Source organism: Cornus florida, unplaced genomic scaffold (genome assembly GCF_030987335.1).
Source record: "Cornus florida cultivar Cherokee Brave unplaced genomic scaffold, ASM3098733v1 CherokeeBrave_3.0.0_Hap2_Chr05, whole genome shotgun sequence".
Taxonomy (NCBI): domain Eukaryota; kingdom Viridiplantae; phylum Streptophyta; class Magnoliopsida; order Cornales; family Cornaceae; genus Cornus; species Cornus florida.
The window spans coordinates 40,514,551-40,530,057 of NW_026775575.1; the positions used below are offsets into that span (position 1 = coordinate 40,514,551).

A 15,507-nucleotide genomic window follows, 5' to 3' on the forward strand; every position below is an offset into this window, starting at 1 on the left:
AGCCAAGGTTCCCAAGGTTATAGATCTTCGTTTCAATCATCACATGGAAACCAATTTTCAAACTCTCATTTTTCTAATCAATCATCTTATTCCCAAGGAAATTCTAGGAGTCCCGCTTTTGAGGAGAAAATGTTAACCGCTTTAGGTACTCTAGAGGCAAACACTCAATTACTTCATTCCCATTTTCAATCCATTGTTAAGCTAGAAACCCAAGTCAGGCAAATAGTTAGTACTTTAAATGCTAGAGAGAAAGGGAAGACGCCTCTAAATGCCCTACCAAAGTAACAATTTGTTGTAAAAACCAATGAAGGTCACACAATTGAACATGTTAATGAGGTGACGACCTTGAGAAGTGGAAAAATTGTTGACAATTGAATTGGTGTTTCCAATGAAAAGAGTGAACCGGTGTAACCAAAAGTTGATACCCGTCCCGTTTCACATTCTATTCCTCATTCATTGCATGTGCATGATCATCTCATTGAGAAAGTGATGAAAAATGATTTGAAAAATGATTTGAACAATGATTTGAAAACTTCTTGTGTTGAAAGTAATTCAAAGAAAGATTTTGAAAAAGCTTTTGAGCCAAAAGCTCCATTCCCAGATGCCTTTAAAGGATCCATTTCTATTAAGAAACAAAAGACCAAAGTGAATGAAATCATTGAAGTGTTTAGGCAAGTTAAAATTAATCTTCCCCTACTAGATGCAATCAAACAAATTATGGCTTATGCCAAGTTCTTGAAAGATCTTTGCACCCAAAAGAGGAAGAATAAAAGCCAAGCACCAAAGAAAGTGATCTTGACCAAGCAAGTGAGCTCTATTTTACAACACAACACTTTCCCAAAATTTAAGGACCCTGGTTCACCTACCACTTCTTGCATCATTGGTGACCATGTCATTAATCGGGCTTTTTTAGATTTAGGAGCAAGTGTTAACCTTCTTCCATACTCGGTATATGTTAAATTGGGCTTAGGAAACTTGAAACCGACGTCGGTAGTTTTGTAACTTGCCGACCGATCCATCAAAAAGCCCCGAGGTATTATTGAGGATGTTTTGATCAAGATTGACAAGTTCTTCTTCCTGGTTGATTTCATTGTCATAGACACGAAACTGGTTCCAAATGCTAAGAGCTAAATTCCCGTTATTCTTGGCCATCCTTTCTTGGTAACCGCAAATGCCAACATCAATTGTAGGATGGGGATAATGAAAATGTCATTTGGCCACATGAAAGTGAAGTTGAACATTTTTAATCCAACCCTGAATTCAATGGATAAACATGAAGAGGTTTGTTGTGTTGAAAAACGTATTGAAAATGAACTTGATAAAGTTGAGTTTTTACTTAATGTTGAACATTCCCATGGTTTGCTTACCAAAAAGAGTTCAAAGAAAAATGTGTGCAAACCAAGTGTTGCAAGGGTATGGAAGCCCAATAATTGCATAGACAAAGGACCATCAATCTCCTTTGAGTCAAATCCAACAAGTTCTTTAGGGAACAATTTGTTGGGTAGGATTCAAAGTACTTTTCACCCTGTCAAGGAGGGGATGCATAACAAGATTTTTGATCCGGGCTAAAAGAGCCCAACATCTTGCTAGAGACGTTAAAGACTAGTGCTTCGTAGGGTTTACAACCCTATTCATCCCTCATTTCTATTTTACCTTTCATTTCTTACGCCGTTTAGATATGTTCTGGGTTCATACACATTGTTAAGGACTTTGATTGAGAATGCTTACACTTTCATTTTTGAATTTGACATTTAGTGTCTATTTGATCGATTTGAGAAGATGTCAGATCGATCAAACAATCATCTCGGCATCCAATCATCTCTCTGTCCCATCGAGCATAAATTTCTTACATATTTCAGCTCTCTGTGTATCGTGCGACCTTCATTCTCGATTGATCTGAAATTCCAAGATCAATCCAGTTTTCCCTTGGATCGATCTTCATTCCATACTTAGAAAATGTTTTTAAGCCTTGAAAAAATCACCTCTGTGTATTGATCGAACATATCTGCAGGTTTTCACCCGTTGGATCGATCGAGCTTTGATCGATCTATGTTCAATCGATCTGAATGCTTCCTGTTGACCTTGACTTCTTTTTTAATTTTGTTTTTGATTTAATTTAATTGTTTTTACAAAAAAAAAAATTCAATTCAAAAATTTTCAAAAATACTTTGTTGTTTTGTGAGTCCGATCGATCTGAGTTCCTTCATAATCGATCTAAGTTCAATCGATCTAATTTCCTAGTGATCGATTGAACATGTTGAAGATCATTTTTTAAAATATGACCCAAGGGTCATTTGAATCGACTTCAATATCGATCTCAGACCCCATCTCTCTCCCACCACTGTCCATCATCTCTCCTATCTCCGACGAGCCTCCGGCGACATCCCATAACCTCTCAAGCTTCCAAACTCGATCCCAATCTTCTTTATCTCCGGTCTCCACTTCTCTTCTCTAGATTTAGTGAGTTTTGGGTGTTGTTTTCAATTTTGAGCTATAATTTACATGCTTTACATGTTGCCATGTTTAGATCTGAGTTTTCCATGTTCCATTGTTGCCATTTTTGACTTTTAAAGCATGTGTGTATATATATGTATATATTTTGTTCTGATTTCGATTTAGGGGGTCACGTGCCTAGTTAGGTGACTATTTTTGACTTGTTGAGGTATAGATGGGCCTACGAGCTTGCTTGGGTGCCCCCCCGTGTTGTCCACATCACAGATTTGTGACTGTTCATGTTTTTCACAGAGTTCGATCGATCTGAGTTGTTCTCAGATCGATCAGAGCAAGATCAATCTCACCATGTCCAGATCGATCTAACTTGGACCGATCTCATCTTTTTCTTGATTGATCGAATTTTAATGCTTTGCATATTCATACCCCTGCACTCTCCATAGTGTTTATGCTAGTTTATTTATGCCCAATGCCTGTGTTTTCCACATTGGATTCATTTTATACTTATATTGTTTAGCATGCTTCACTTATTGGAACATTCAATGTCTATACCTAGCTGTATTATCACTTGTATAGATTCATGCGATTCATTCTGAGTTGTCTATCTTAACTTGACAAACATGTTCTATTTGTGTGCTTTAAATTCTATATCTCCTATACTATTTTCTATATTGACTACTATTGCAAGTGTTTCTTTCTTTTGCAGGCCATGGCTCGAGTTAAGACTATTGCCCGCCGGCAGTATGAGCATAGAGTGCGACAGTGTATAGAGGAGCTTAAGGAGCATGAGGAGCCAGCTCTAGCTCAGTCTGAGAGCGCTCTGCTTCTTTTGCTTCTGCATCTTCATCTTCTTCATTGGCTGATGAGGTTGAGCATGGACCACCTCCTTCACCACCACCTGCACATCCCAGTCTGAGATAGAACTATTAGGAGATACTCACGACTTTCAGTGGTGCATGAGTCTATCTTTGACACTGCTTTCTTTTCCCAGTCAATTCTGACTAAGGCCGCCTTTGATGAGATTGATCGACGAGGCATTTCAACTATTTTGGCCCCGGTAGCCTACCCTACTTACCCACGGCTTGTCCGATTATTCTATAAGAACTTTCGGCCAGTCCCAAGTAATCTATCGGAGTTGCGGACTACTATTGATGGCCATCTCATCCATATCACAGTTAAGACATTGGCCACATCTTCTAAGTGCCCACACGTCTGCCCTCCCAGCCTTCAGTATCTTATTCTGAGGAGGCCTTCTGACGCAAAGATAGCCATTGCACTGATTGGCCCTTACAGTGATGGTGAGATATTCGCCACCCGGACTTATTTGCCTGATGATTTATGGTTCCTTGATTCGGTACTATACCAAAATGTATTTATGGTGGGCCATAAGATTTAGCGGCGTTCAGATTTTCTTGTTGCCCTCTACGCCTTCTATACAGGCCATTCGTTTTCCATTCCTACACTCTACTGGAGTGTTATGATAAGATTGTATGCGAGCTTCATCAGTAAGACCAAGCCTGGGTGAGCCACTTTCCTTCCCTTCGGACATCTGATTACCCAGATTTTCTGAGACCAACATTATCCTTTTCATGCAGCAGAGCATTTTGAGTCAGGGGCTTGCCGCTATGACAAGAAGGATCAGAACAAGAGCTACAATGCTCTCATAAAGAGTCTCGAGGATGAGGCCATCTTGGCAGCAGAGGAGGCAGAGTTAACAGCGATAGATGAGTAGGCAACAGTAATAGCAGTAGCGGTAGATGATCCAGCAGACTCACAGATGGCTACGGATGTGTATATGGATATAGACTTGGAGCGGGAGCCATCAGTAGAGTCACCACATCACTCTCTGGCAGGGTCACCATTACATTCTTAGGAGCCGAGTCAGGATGTGCCTCAGTTTCATAATCTAGTCATCCCTAACGCTCCAGTCCAGACACCTAGCTTAGGAGAGCGTATCCAGACATTGGAGGATGCGGTTGTCTCTCTCCGAGCAGATATGACTACTTTCCGCTCAGACATATTGACTACGTTGTAGGGCATTTCTAGAGATATTCGGGGATCATGACCCACCAGACCGACCTCATCTGCTTGATCTCCATATCTCTTTTTCGTCATTTTATATATCTATGCTATTTAACTATTACTATTACATTGATACTGTTATTTTTGCGGCCAGTCTGTTGGCCCAGATCTTGTGTTGTACCTTATACTATTTTTATTTTCTTTATCTTATGCATGATATTTTTAGATGTCAGATTATCATATTGATTTATTTATCTGTGATTGACTCCATTATCAGGTGCATCCCAGTGACTTCAGTGAGAGAGTGCTACCCAAAATTTTTCAGGACCAACCTTAGTCCTCTCTCCTTAGTTCATTTATTATCCCATTTACATTTGCATGTCCGTTGTGCACTGTTATTATCCCCTTTGTTATCTGATTAGCTTTTCTCCCGGTGCCATCTTTTCAGGACCACAGTCAATCCCAAGTTTGGTGGGGTTATATCACCCACTTTGGATACTTGTGTCCTGGCCACCCTTTGTCTTAGCTGCACTAGTATATTCTTTCCTTTGTTCTCTTTGCATATTGAGGACACTGTGTTGTTTAAGTTTGGGGGTAATGGATGTTATTTGCAGTGTTTGTTTCCAATTCAAAATTTTGAGCCTGACCTATGTATTTGAGGGATTTTCTATGATTGGTCCATGACTAACTATGATTTTAATCTTTTGAGGACTATATTGCTTAAATTTAAAAATTACTTGACTTGAGAGTCCAATACTCATTGTATGCCTTGTGGATGCTAGTTAGGAGTAAATTTTTCGAAAGATTGATATCTTGCTTGCACTTGTGGTCCACATCATCCTGATTTTGTGATTATTTTGAGATTTACTTTAGGATTCTACATTAGCACAGGCGCACACTAGCATTCATTTATGGGGTACATGCTTTGTTGACTATAAAATTGGTTTTATCCCAATTGAGCTAGTAGTGCATTGAAAGCTTTCATTCTTGATAAAGGTGGATAACAACCCCTTTTTACTAAGTAGCCAGGATTCTAGCTAACAGAGTAAATGGCTATTCCTACATGCCAAATTGATATAGTGAATGTGCGGTTCAAGAAAAGCTTTTTGGGTCAAGTTTAAATTTATAAAAACCACTACCAACACTACTACTAAAGTAGCAAGAGTGAGTAGGGATCATCCCAAGGGATTATGGGAATTGAGCAATGTCGTGGAATCATAATTAGGGCTAGTAGTTCGAGTGATCAAATAATTGGTTGGTTGGCTTATTAAAGAGCAACTAAATTAAACTAAGTAATAGCAAAAGAGTGCAATTAAGAGTAAGTAAGAGAGAGAGAGAGAGAACTTGGGGTTTAGAGATCATCACCAAGCAATGCATTTCTATATTATTAATAAGTGATTAATGAGGGCAAATAGTGGGTTGCAATATTGGTGTGTGTGTATTTGGTTGATTTAACAAGTAAGGATGACTAGTTAAGCATGTATTATCTAAACATCATGTGAAAGGCACAATATATCTAAGTAATGAAGCATATATTATCCAAACAACATGTGAAAGGCATAATAAATCAAAATAAGTCATTAATCCTTTCATTAAGCTCACAATCCAAATACAACACAAGGATAGAGACATATGCTAATTGCATTCAAAAGCTTGGATCATCAAACAACAAGTATAGATTGTCCTCCCATTTAACACTACACTACAACTACACTACATCTACACTACTAGCAAGAAAATAAACTAGGGAAGAGGCACAATCCATCAAGAGATAAGCATGAACCATTAAGAGAATCACAAAAGCATTCTTTTAAGCACAATGTTTTGACAATCTCCAAATCTATAACATCAATATACATAAACATGTATCAATAACACAAAATCTAGAGATAAGCACATGAACATCTATTCTAGCATACATAGATATATGGATAGAATAAAATGACCAATTGGAAGCATTAAACCATATAAATCATTGAGTAAACAAGATCTATATATATTAAAGTGTCAAAACATCAATTACAACACTAATCCCTCCACAATACACAAGATTAAGATATAGAAAGCATGCTTGGGGCTAACTCTAGCCCGAAGAGGATGTCTAGCCACTTATGGTGATGATGCTCTAACCCTCAAGGGCTAATTCCATGGTTGAAATCTGATCCTTGTTGATGAAGAGTCTCCAATGGTGTCTCTAGCCTCCTCCTCCTCTAAACTTCCTCTCCAAGAGATGATATGAAAATTAAATTGGCTCCTTTTTGTAAAAGCAATCCTTATCCTTATATAGGTAGGTCAAAATAACACCCAAAATGAGCTAGGGTCGTGCACACAATATTCCCGAATGATTGGATAAAGGACAACATTCAATGAGATAGAATTATAACTTTTTCGCACTGGAGGAAGTTTGATCGATCGAACCTTGAACTTGGATCGATCAAAAGTAAGTGAGATCGATTGAACTTAGGCTGGATCTATCCCACTGGCTGAGCTTTTTGGAAAAAGACAAATCCGAGATATTTATGGGAGATATTTATGGGAAAAGGACAAAAGTGGTTAGTGGGTGGTACAGCTGTGGATAGGATCAATCATTTGAATAAGGACAAAAGTGTTCGATCGATCAAAGGATGGTGTTGGATCGATTAAACTTTTGGAACTTTATGCTTTTGGGTCAAGGCTTGGATCTATCTTGAAGTGCTATGATCGATCATTGTTCGATCGATCGAACCTTGAACTTGGATCGATTGAACTTTGTTGTTTGTCACTTTTGGCTTCATTTGCTTCCTTTTTTCTCCACTTTGCTCCTTTCTTTGATTAATCCCAGAATTGCTTCAATTAAGCTTTTATTTGGCTGAGTTAGCTTATTTTCGGGATAAGTGCCTGAAAATGAAAATAATACAAAATCAATCTAAAACGGTAAAGTAAGATAGATAAAGGTACTAGAATGCCTAAGCTTAAGGGGTTTAAATACGCACTTTTCAGTACTCATCACACCCCCAAACTAAAATATTGCTAGTCCCTAGCAATGAACTAGAAAGAAAAGGAATAAAATAAACAACTATATAAGTATGAATCTAGAAAACAATAAATGGATAACGCCACTTTCGCAGGGAACACGATTGCATTTAGCATATGCAACAAGCCTTTTAAACCCCTAGATTACCCCTAGTGGACGAGTGAAGTCTCGTGAGGGCTTTCAGAAATGGTACCCACAAACATTAAGCTCATTCTTTCAAAAGAGGCACCAATATTGCAAACAAGCATTTGAGAGAAAACTACCTCAAGTATGCAATTTTTCAACCATTTCTAAGCAATCTCCCAAAATTTCAACATCAAGCAAACAAGTATGGTCCTCCACACATTAAGAAAATGATCATGCAAATCAAAACAACTCTAGAATCCTTTTGAGTGAACCGGCATCAAATGTGTTGCTATCTAAGCCAACTAAAGAATTAATCACATCCTTACCCTCAAACTAGCACACAAATCTAGTACCAATCATCAAGACAAAAAGTGAAAATTTTATTAAAGCGTTATTGTTCTAGGTGCGCTTATTCTTTTCACTTATTTATTTTTTTTCTTTTTTTTGAATAAGCAAGTTCAATTATTAACCTAGAGTTTGGGCCCTCCACCTTTTGGCTTGAGAAGTTCAGTGCTTGATGAGGCTAGAATCCCGGCTACTTAGTGAGAAGGGGTTGTTTTCCACCTTTGTCGAGAATAAAAGCTTTCAATGCACTACTAGTTCAATTGGGATATAACCAATTCAATAATTAACAAAGCATGTACCCCACAAATGAAAGCTAATATGCGCCGGTGCTAGTGTAGAAGACTAGAGTGAATCTCAAAACAATCACAAAATCAGGATGATGTGGACCACAAGTGCAAACAAGATATCAATCTTTCAAAAAATTTACTCCTAAATGGCATTCATAAGGCATACAAGGAGTATTGGCCTCTCAAGTCAAGCAATTTTTAAATTTTAAGCAATATAGTCCTCAAAAGATCAAAATCATAGCTAGATATGGACCAATCATAGAAATATCCCTCAAATACACAAGTCATGCTAAAAATTTGAATTTAAAACTAACATTGTAGAGCACCATTCCCTCTAAACTTAAATTGCACAATGTCCTCAATGTGCAAAGAGAACAAAGGAAAGAGTATACCAGTGCAACTAAGCAAGAATAATCGGGACTGTAGTATCCGAAGTGGGTGGCATTGCCCCCCCAAACTTGGGATGAACTGTGGTCCTAAAAATTGGCACTTGGATAAACTTATCAGATAACAAACTGGGATAATCAGTGCATAGTGGACATGCAAGTGTAAATGGGATAAACAGATTAAAAAAAAAAAAATGGGAGAGGTATAAGGGTGGTCCTGAAAATTAGGTAGCACTCGCTTACTGAAATCACTGTGATGTACCTGATGGAGTCAAACATACAAATATGATAATACAATCATATGACATCCATAGCAGAAATAGATATATAAAATAGAGAAAGTGCAGGTACAACAAAAATATCAAAGCTGACAGACCGGCTGTAAAAATAATACAGTGACAATAATAAAGTATCAAAAGGAGAGAGGGATCATAAGATAGAAAGGACTGGGAGCTCAAGAAGATGAGGTAGGACGGGCAGGTTTGGCTCCAAGGATGTCTCTGGATAAATCTCTGAATATGGTCGCGACATCCGTGCGGAAGGTAGCAAACTCAGCTCTGTAGGTTATGAGGTCAGCTCGAATGGTAACAACAGCGTCCTCGAGCATCTGCAGACGTACTCCAAAGTCGAGGGTCATATCTGGAGTCTCAGGCATAGATGAATCAGAAGAAATCTCCTGAGTCTGCTCTTGCTCACGAATTGGCGACCTGGCTGGAGAGTCCTGCTCTGCATCGTCTGCAGGGCGCTCTAAGTCTATGTCTAAATACTCAGCAGCTAGATTGACTGGTGCGTCGTCCGCTGCGGGATGTGCTGCTACTGCCTCTGTCGGTGCCTCTACCTGGGCCTGTGCCTATACTTGTGCATGTACCTGTGCCTCCCCTAGCTGCAACTCTACTGCAGCCAGTACCGCGTGGTCCTGCAACCTGGTAATAAGGGAGCGGTAGGTCTTATTCCAATCCTTCCTGAGGAAGTGACAGGAACCTCTCTCGGGTGCTCCGGAGGATTGATGGGATAGTGCTGGTCAATGAGAATCTGGATGATGAGGTGGCTGAAAGGAAGAGACTTAGCTCGTCCGGGCGTCTCCTTGCTGATGTACTTGTCATACAGCTTCCTCATCACGCTTCAGATGAGCGCGGGAATGGACACCCAGTGCCCAGTGTAGAAAGAGTAAAGGGCTGTCAGATAATCACCCCGCCATGTAGATATTCCGGTAAAGGACAAAATCAGTAAACCATAAGTCGTCTGGAAAGTATGTTCGGGTGGTGAACGTCTCGCCACTGGCATGGTGACCTGTGAGGGAAACTGCCATGTTGGCATATGAAGGCCTGAATAGCCTCAGATATGTGTCCTGAAGCTCTGAAGGACATCTATGTGGACAGCGGCAAGAGCGGGCTAAAGTGTCCACTGTAATGGTGATCGGATGGCCATCGATAGAAGTGACCATCTCGGCTGTAGTACGCGGCGATGGTCGAAGGTTCTGGTAGAACAACCTAACCAGCCATGGGTAGACCGGCTCTATAACGGGGGCAAGAATAGTGGCTAGGCCCCTCTGAATAATATCCTGGTAGACGGATCGGGTCAGCACCAATCGAGAGAAGAAGGCCGTGTCAAACTCTAACTCATGGTCGAGTGTCATGTGTGCATATCGAGGCGTGGGCCTTTCACGCCACAGATGAGCTGGCTGAGCTAGCTGAGGTGGTATGTGATCATCCTTAGGCTCATGAGATGGTGACTGAGGCGGGGTAGCCTGTGTTGGCTCCTGCTGTGCATAAGAGGGCTCTGCGGGCTCCTCTGTCCGTGGCCTATTATGGCGGGTGGGCCCGTGTTGCCTGTTGGCAACGGTCTTCCTCTTTACCATGGCCTGTAAAAAGAAAAAGAAAAACTTGCAATGGTAGTTAGTGCTAGAATAAGGAATTTAAAAGCACGAAATAGAATCATGTATGTCAAGTAAAATAGACAAAACAAATATGACATGAATCTATACAAGTGGTAGAATATGAAACATGCTAAACAATGTAAGTATAAAATGCATCCAATGTGGAATATCACAGGCATTGGGCATAGATACGATAGCATGAACATAGGATATGATGAATGAAGTGTGTGTGTGAGATCTGTGATGTTCGATCGATCATAAAAAGAAGTGAGATCGATCACAAAAGTTAGATCGATCAAAAGTAAGTGAGATCGATCTCACTACTTCGATCGATCGAATACATGAGTTCGATCGATCTCTCAAGATCGATCGGAGATACTAGTTTGATCGATCAAACTGTGCGACAATGAAACCTAACAGTTATAGATCTATGACTTTTGAAGCATAGGATCCACACAAATGAGTTCGTGGGCCCTCCAGCAACACAAATAAAGCCTAAATACACTCCAAACATGGCCCAAACACCCAAATCTAACAAAACCTTCAAAATCTATGCACACATATACACACACACATATATATATAGACATGGATGCTAAAGCTTTGAGAATGGAAGATTCAACATGAAAGCAACATGATTACGACATTTGAACCAAGTATTGATGCATGAGAGTTCAAATCTAGGGAAGGATGTCCCGGATCTTACCTCAAGAGAGCGAGAGAATGGAGAAGAACTGAGATGATCAGAGATGAAGAGGATGGAGATGAACTGAGATTCGAGATGCTTGGATCTCGCCGGAGGAGTTGCCGGAGCTTGGAGAGATAATTCACAGTGAAAAGGGACGAGAGGCTAGGGTTTAGTGAGTGAGTGAGATCCAAATTATCGATCTCAAGACCCTTGGATCTATTTTTAAAAACATTTCCCGACTAGTTCGATCGATCGAAGATGAGTTGTGATCGATCAAACTTTGATGAACTCCTTTCAAAGTATTTTTGAATTTTTGGTTTTTTTGAATTTTACAAAAATAAAATTAAAAATTAAAAATTAGAAAATAAAGTAAAACAAAATATTTTTGATTTGATTTGAAAATTATTATTATTATTTTTTTTTATGAATTTAATTAATTAAAAACTAAATAAATTAAAATAGTTTTGAATTTTTGAAAACTTGTTGAAAATTAAAACAAAATAAAATGAGAGTGAAAATAGAATAAAATAAAAATGAAAATATTTTTGGATTTTTGAAAAGTTGAAAAGTCAAATTAAAGTCAAAATAATGAAATGAAGATTGAGATCGATCGAAACAAGAGTTCGATCGATCAGACAGAGAGCAAAAAATATGCAGGTTTTGGTTCAAAAATTTGGCTAAGTGTTGGAACATGAGATTGATCGAACTGGGAAGTTGGATCGATCGAAGAACTTTCAGATCGATCTTGGAATGTTTCGAACAATCAGACAAATAGCTGAAATATGCAGGTTGATGCAGGCTCAAAATTTTTCTAAGTGTTGAGTTATGAGATCGATTGAACTTGGAAGTTGGATCGATCGAAGGTCTCTTGATCGATCTTGGAGTTGGTTCGAACGATGGGACAGAGAGGTGATTTAGATGCAGGTTTCTGCAGGTTGAAAAATTTTCTAAGTGTTGGATGCAGAGAAGAGTTTGATCGATCGAACTCAAGTTTGAGATCGATCAAACTTTGCAGAATGCTCAATAATGACATAAAAGCTTATGCAATCCTCACCAAAGTTCCTTGAAATGCATATAAACCAAAAACAAGTATCTAGACTTCGCAAGAAATGAAATGAAAGATAGAAATAGGGGAGGAATAGGGTTTTGACACCCTACGAATGCTTTTTCTAGTCTTTAACGTTTCTAGCAAGACATTGGGCTCTTTTAGCCCGGATTAAAGATCTTATAATGCATCCCCTCCTTATTGGGGTGATAGATGCTTTGAACTCCACCTAATAAATGGTTCTTTGAAGAACTTGTTGGATTAAGCTCAAAGGAAGTCTTTGGTCCCTTGTCTATGCAATTACAACCTTTGGGCTTCCATAACCTTTCAAAGAAAGAGTTTAAAACAAGACTTTTAGAATGCAGGGTTGAAGATGATCCTTTGAAAGTTTTGGTTTTACACAAAAGCTCATTTCCTTGGCACTGAAGATCATGACATTCATCTACAACATTGACTTCTCCTTCATATTTGTCAAATGAATTGGGTGTGGGATTAAAGATATTCAACTTCACCTTCATGTGGCCAAATGAAATCTTCATTATCCCCGTCCTACAATTGATGTTGGCATTAACGGTTGCCAAGAAAGGACGGCCAAGGATACCGGGAATTTGGCTCTTAGGATTGGGAACCGGTTCCGTGTCTATGACAACGAAATCAACCGGGAAGAAGAATTTGTCAATCCTTATCAAAACATCCTCAATTATACCCCTAGGATTCTTAATGGATCGGTCGGCAAGTTACAAAACTACCGACGTTGGTTTCAATTCACCTAAGCCCAATTTGACATAAACCGAGTATGGAAGAAGATTAACACTTGCTCCTAAGTCAAGAAGTGCCCGATTAATGATATGATCACCAATAATGCATGATGTAGTGGGTGAACCGGGGTCCTTAAAATTTGGAAGAGTGTTATGTTGCAAAATTGAGTTTACTTGCTCGGTCAAAACCACTTTTCTTGGTGCTTAGCTCTTGTTCTTACGCTTTCGGGTGCACAAGTCTTCCAAGAATTTGGCATAAGCCGGAATTTGCTTGATTGCATCCAATAGTGGAAGATTAACTTTCACTTGCCTAAACATTTCCATAATTTCATTGGTTTTTGTCTTTTGCTTGTCTTTTGAAATGGATCCTTTTAAAGCATCCGGAAATGGAACCTTTGGTTCAAACACTTTTTCAAAATTTTCTTTTAAACTCTCTTCAACACAAGAAGTTTTCAAATCATTTTTTAATAAAACCTTTTCAACATCCTTTTTCAAAACTTCTTTTCCAAACACATCTTTTAAGACTTTTTCATTTACAAGGTCATGTGTATGCAATGAATGAGGAATGGGATGTGAAACGGGACGGGTGACAACTTGAGGTTGCACTGGTTCACTCTCTTCATTAGACATTCCAACTTGATTGTCCACAATCCTACCACTCCGCAAGGTAGTAACCGCATTAACATGTTCAATGGCGTGGCCTTCCGATAAGGAATGGGTTTCCACAACACATTGTTGCTTAGGTGGGGCATTTATAGGCATCTTTCCCTTCTCTCTTGCATTGAGAGTGCTTGCTATTTGCCCTACTTGGGTTTCTAGCTTTGCAATAGATTGAGAGTGAGAATGAAGCAATTGAGTGTTAGCCTCTAAAGTGCCCAAAGCATTCAAAACTTTCTCTTCAAAGGCGGGACTTCTAGTATTACCTTGGCAATAGGATTGGTTGGGAAAATGAGAATTAGCAAATTGATTCCCTTGTGATTGATAGGGTCTAAAACCTTGGGATCCTTGGTTTTGAAGTGGAGGTGGAATGTACTTCCCTTGAAAACTGCCTTGGGAAGGGTTTGAGCCCTCTCTTTGGTTTTTCCAAGATAAATTCGGATGATTTCTCCAACTTGGATTATAATGAGTACCATAAGGATTGTTCCCTTGGTTCACAAAAGCCGCATTGACTTGTTCATTAGGTTCACTTTGCACTTGTCCGTGAGGACAATGAGAAGTAGAATGAAAAACACTAGAACAAGTCATACATGTTTCATTTGATGCACGATGAGAATGGTTAGGGAAGGAAGATACTTGGTTCGCCGAGTTTTGGTTAATCAAAAATTCATTTGAATGTTCGACTTGATGTAAGCCAACACTCTTCCTACCTTGTGAATTTCTACCATTCTTGGATGATAATGTTCTATGCAAAGAATTTTCACTCATGCTTTCATAGAGTCGCCATACGTCATCCTCATGCCTATCAATGTATGAGCCACCCATGGAAGCATCAACCATACCCTTATAGTTATCCGATAAACTCTCAAAGAAATATTGAACTAATTGCCATTTGGGCATGTCATGATGTGGACACTTGCTAAGCAATTCATTGAAGTGTTCCCATGCCTCATGAAACGTTTCTCCATCCCCATGTGAAAATTCTCGAATTGAGGTCCTCATGGTATTGGTCTTAGAAACTGGATAGTATTTCTTCAAGAACTCTTGTTGCATTTTTGCCCAAGAAGTGATTGAAAAAGGCTTAAGATTGTTAAACCAATACTTTGCCTTGTCTTTTAAGGTGAATGGAAAAAGTTTGAGTCTTAAAATCTCTTCCGGCATGTCCGTATATTTTACGGTGGAACATACTTCAAGAAACTCATCCAAATGCTTGTAAGGTTCTTCACTTGGAAGTCCATGATAGTTAGGAAGCATTTGAATGGTTTGTGGGTTAATTTCATAATGATGTGCTCTAAATGGAGGCAATTGGATGCATGTAGGTGCATTATACTCATTAGGCACATAATTGTCTTTTAAAGCAAGATGTGGATTAGCTACTTGAGGTGCAACATGAACACCTTGGTTTTGAATTCCTTGATTGTTGATGGGAGGTTATGGAGCATACATTGGCCTTGGCATTCCATATGGAACTTGGCCTTGTTGTTGTGGTGGTTGGTGAATGAATGGCCTAGGCATGCCTAATGGTACTTGTATATTCTCATTGTGCACATTGGGATGAAGGATACCTTGTTGGTCTATGTGACCAATGTCCTCAACATGATTATCATTATGGTCATCCATTGAAAGATTGGCTCTATTTGAACTTCCTCTTCCCCTAGGATTTCTAACGATAGATTCAAGATGCAAATCAAGAGGGGCAAGAGTTGGTCTCAATGAACGACGCCCATGCATGCACAATACAAAACACAACAAACACAAAGAATGACAAACACTATGCCTTCATAACAATGCAATTAGACTTCTTCCACAAACATTTAATTCATACTCCCATACTTTAACAACAATGATGCAAG

General features: G+C 39.1%; 1 non-coding gene across 1 annotated transcript; it reads left to right on the forward strand.

The window, feature by feature from the left end:
- Positions 1–14,552: 14,552 nt before the first annotated feature.
- LOC132310827 (small nucleolar RNA R71) lies at positions 14,553–14,659 on the forward strand. Its single transcript, XR_009482715.1, has one exon. It is a non-coding gene; the product is annotated as a small nucleolar RNA R71 (small nucleolar RNA).
- Positions 14,660–15,507: the final 848 nt, after the last annotated feature.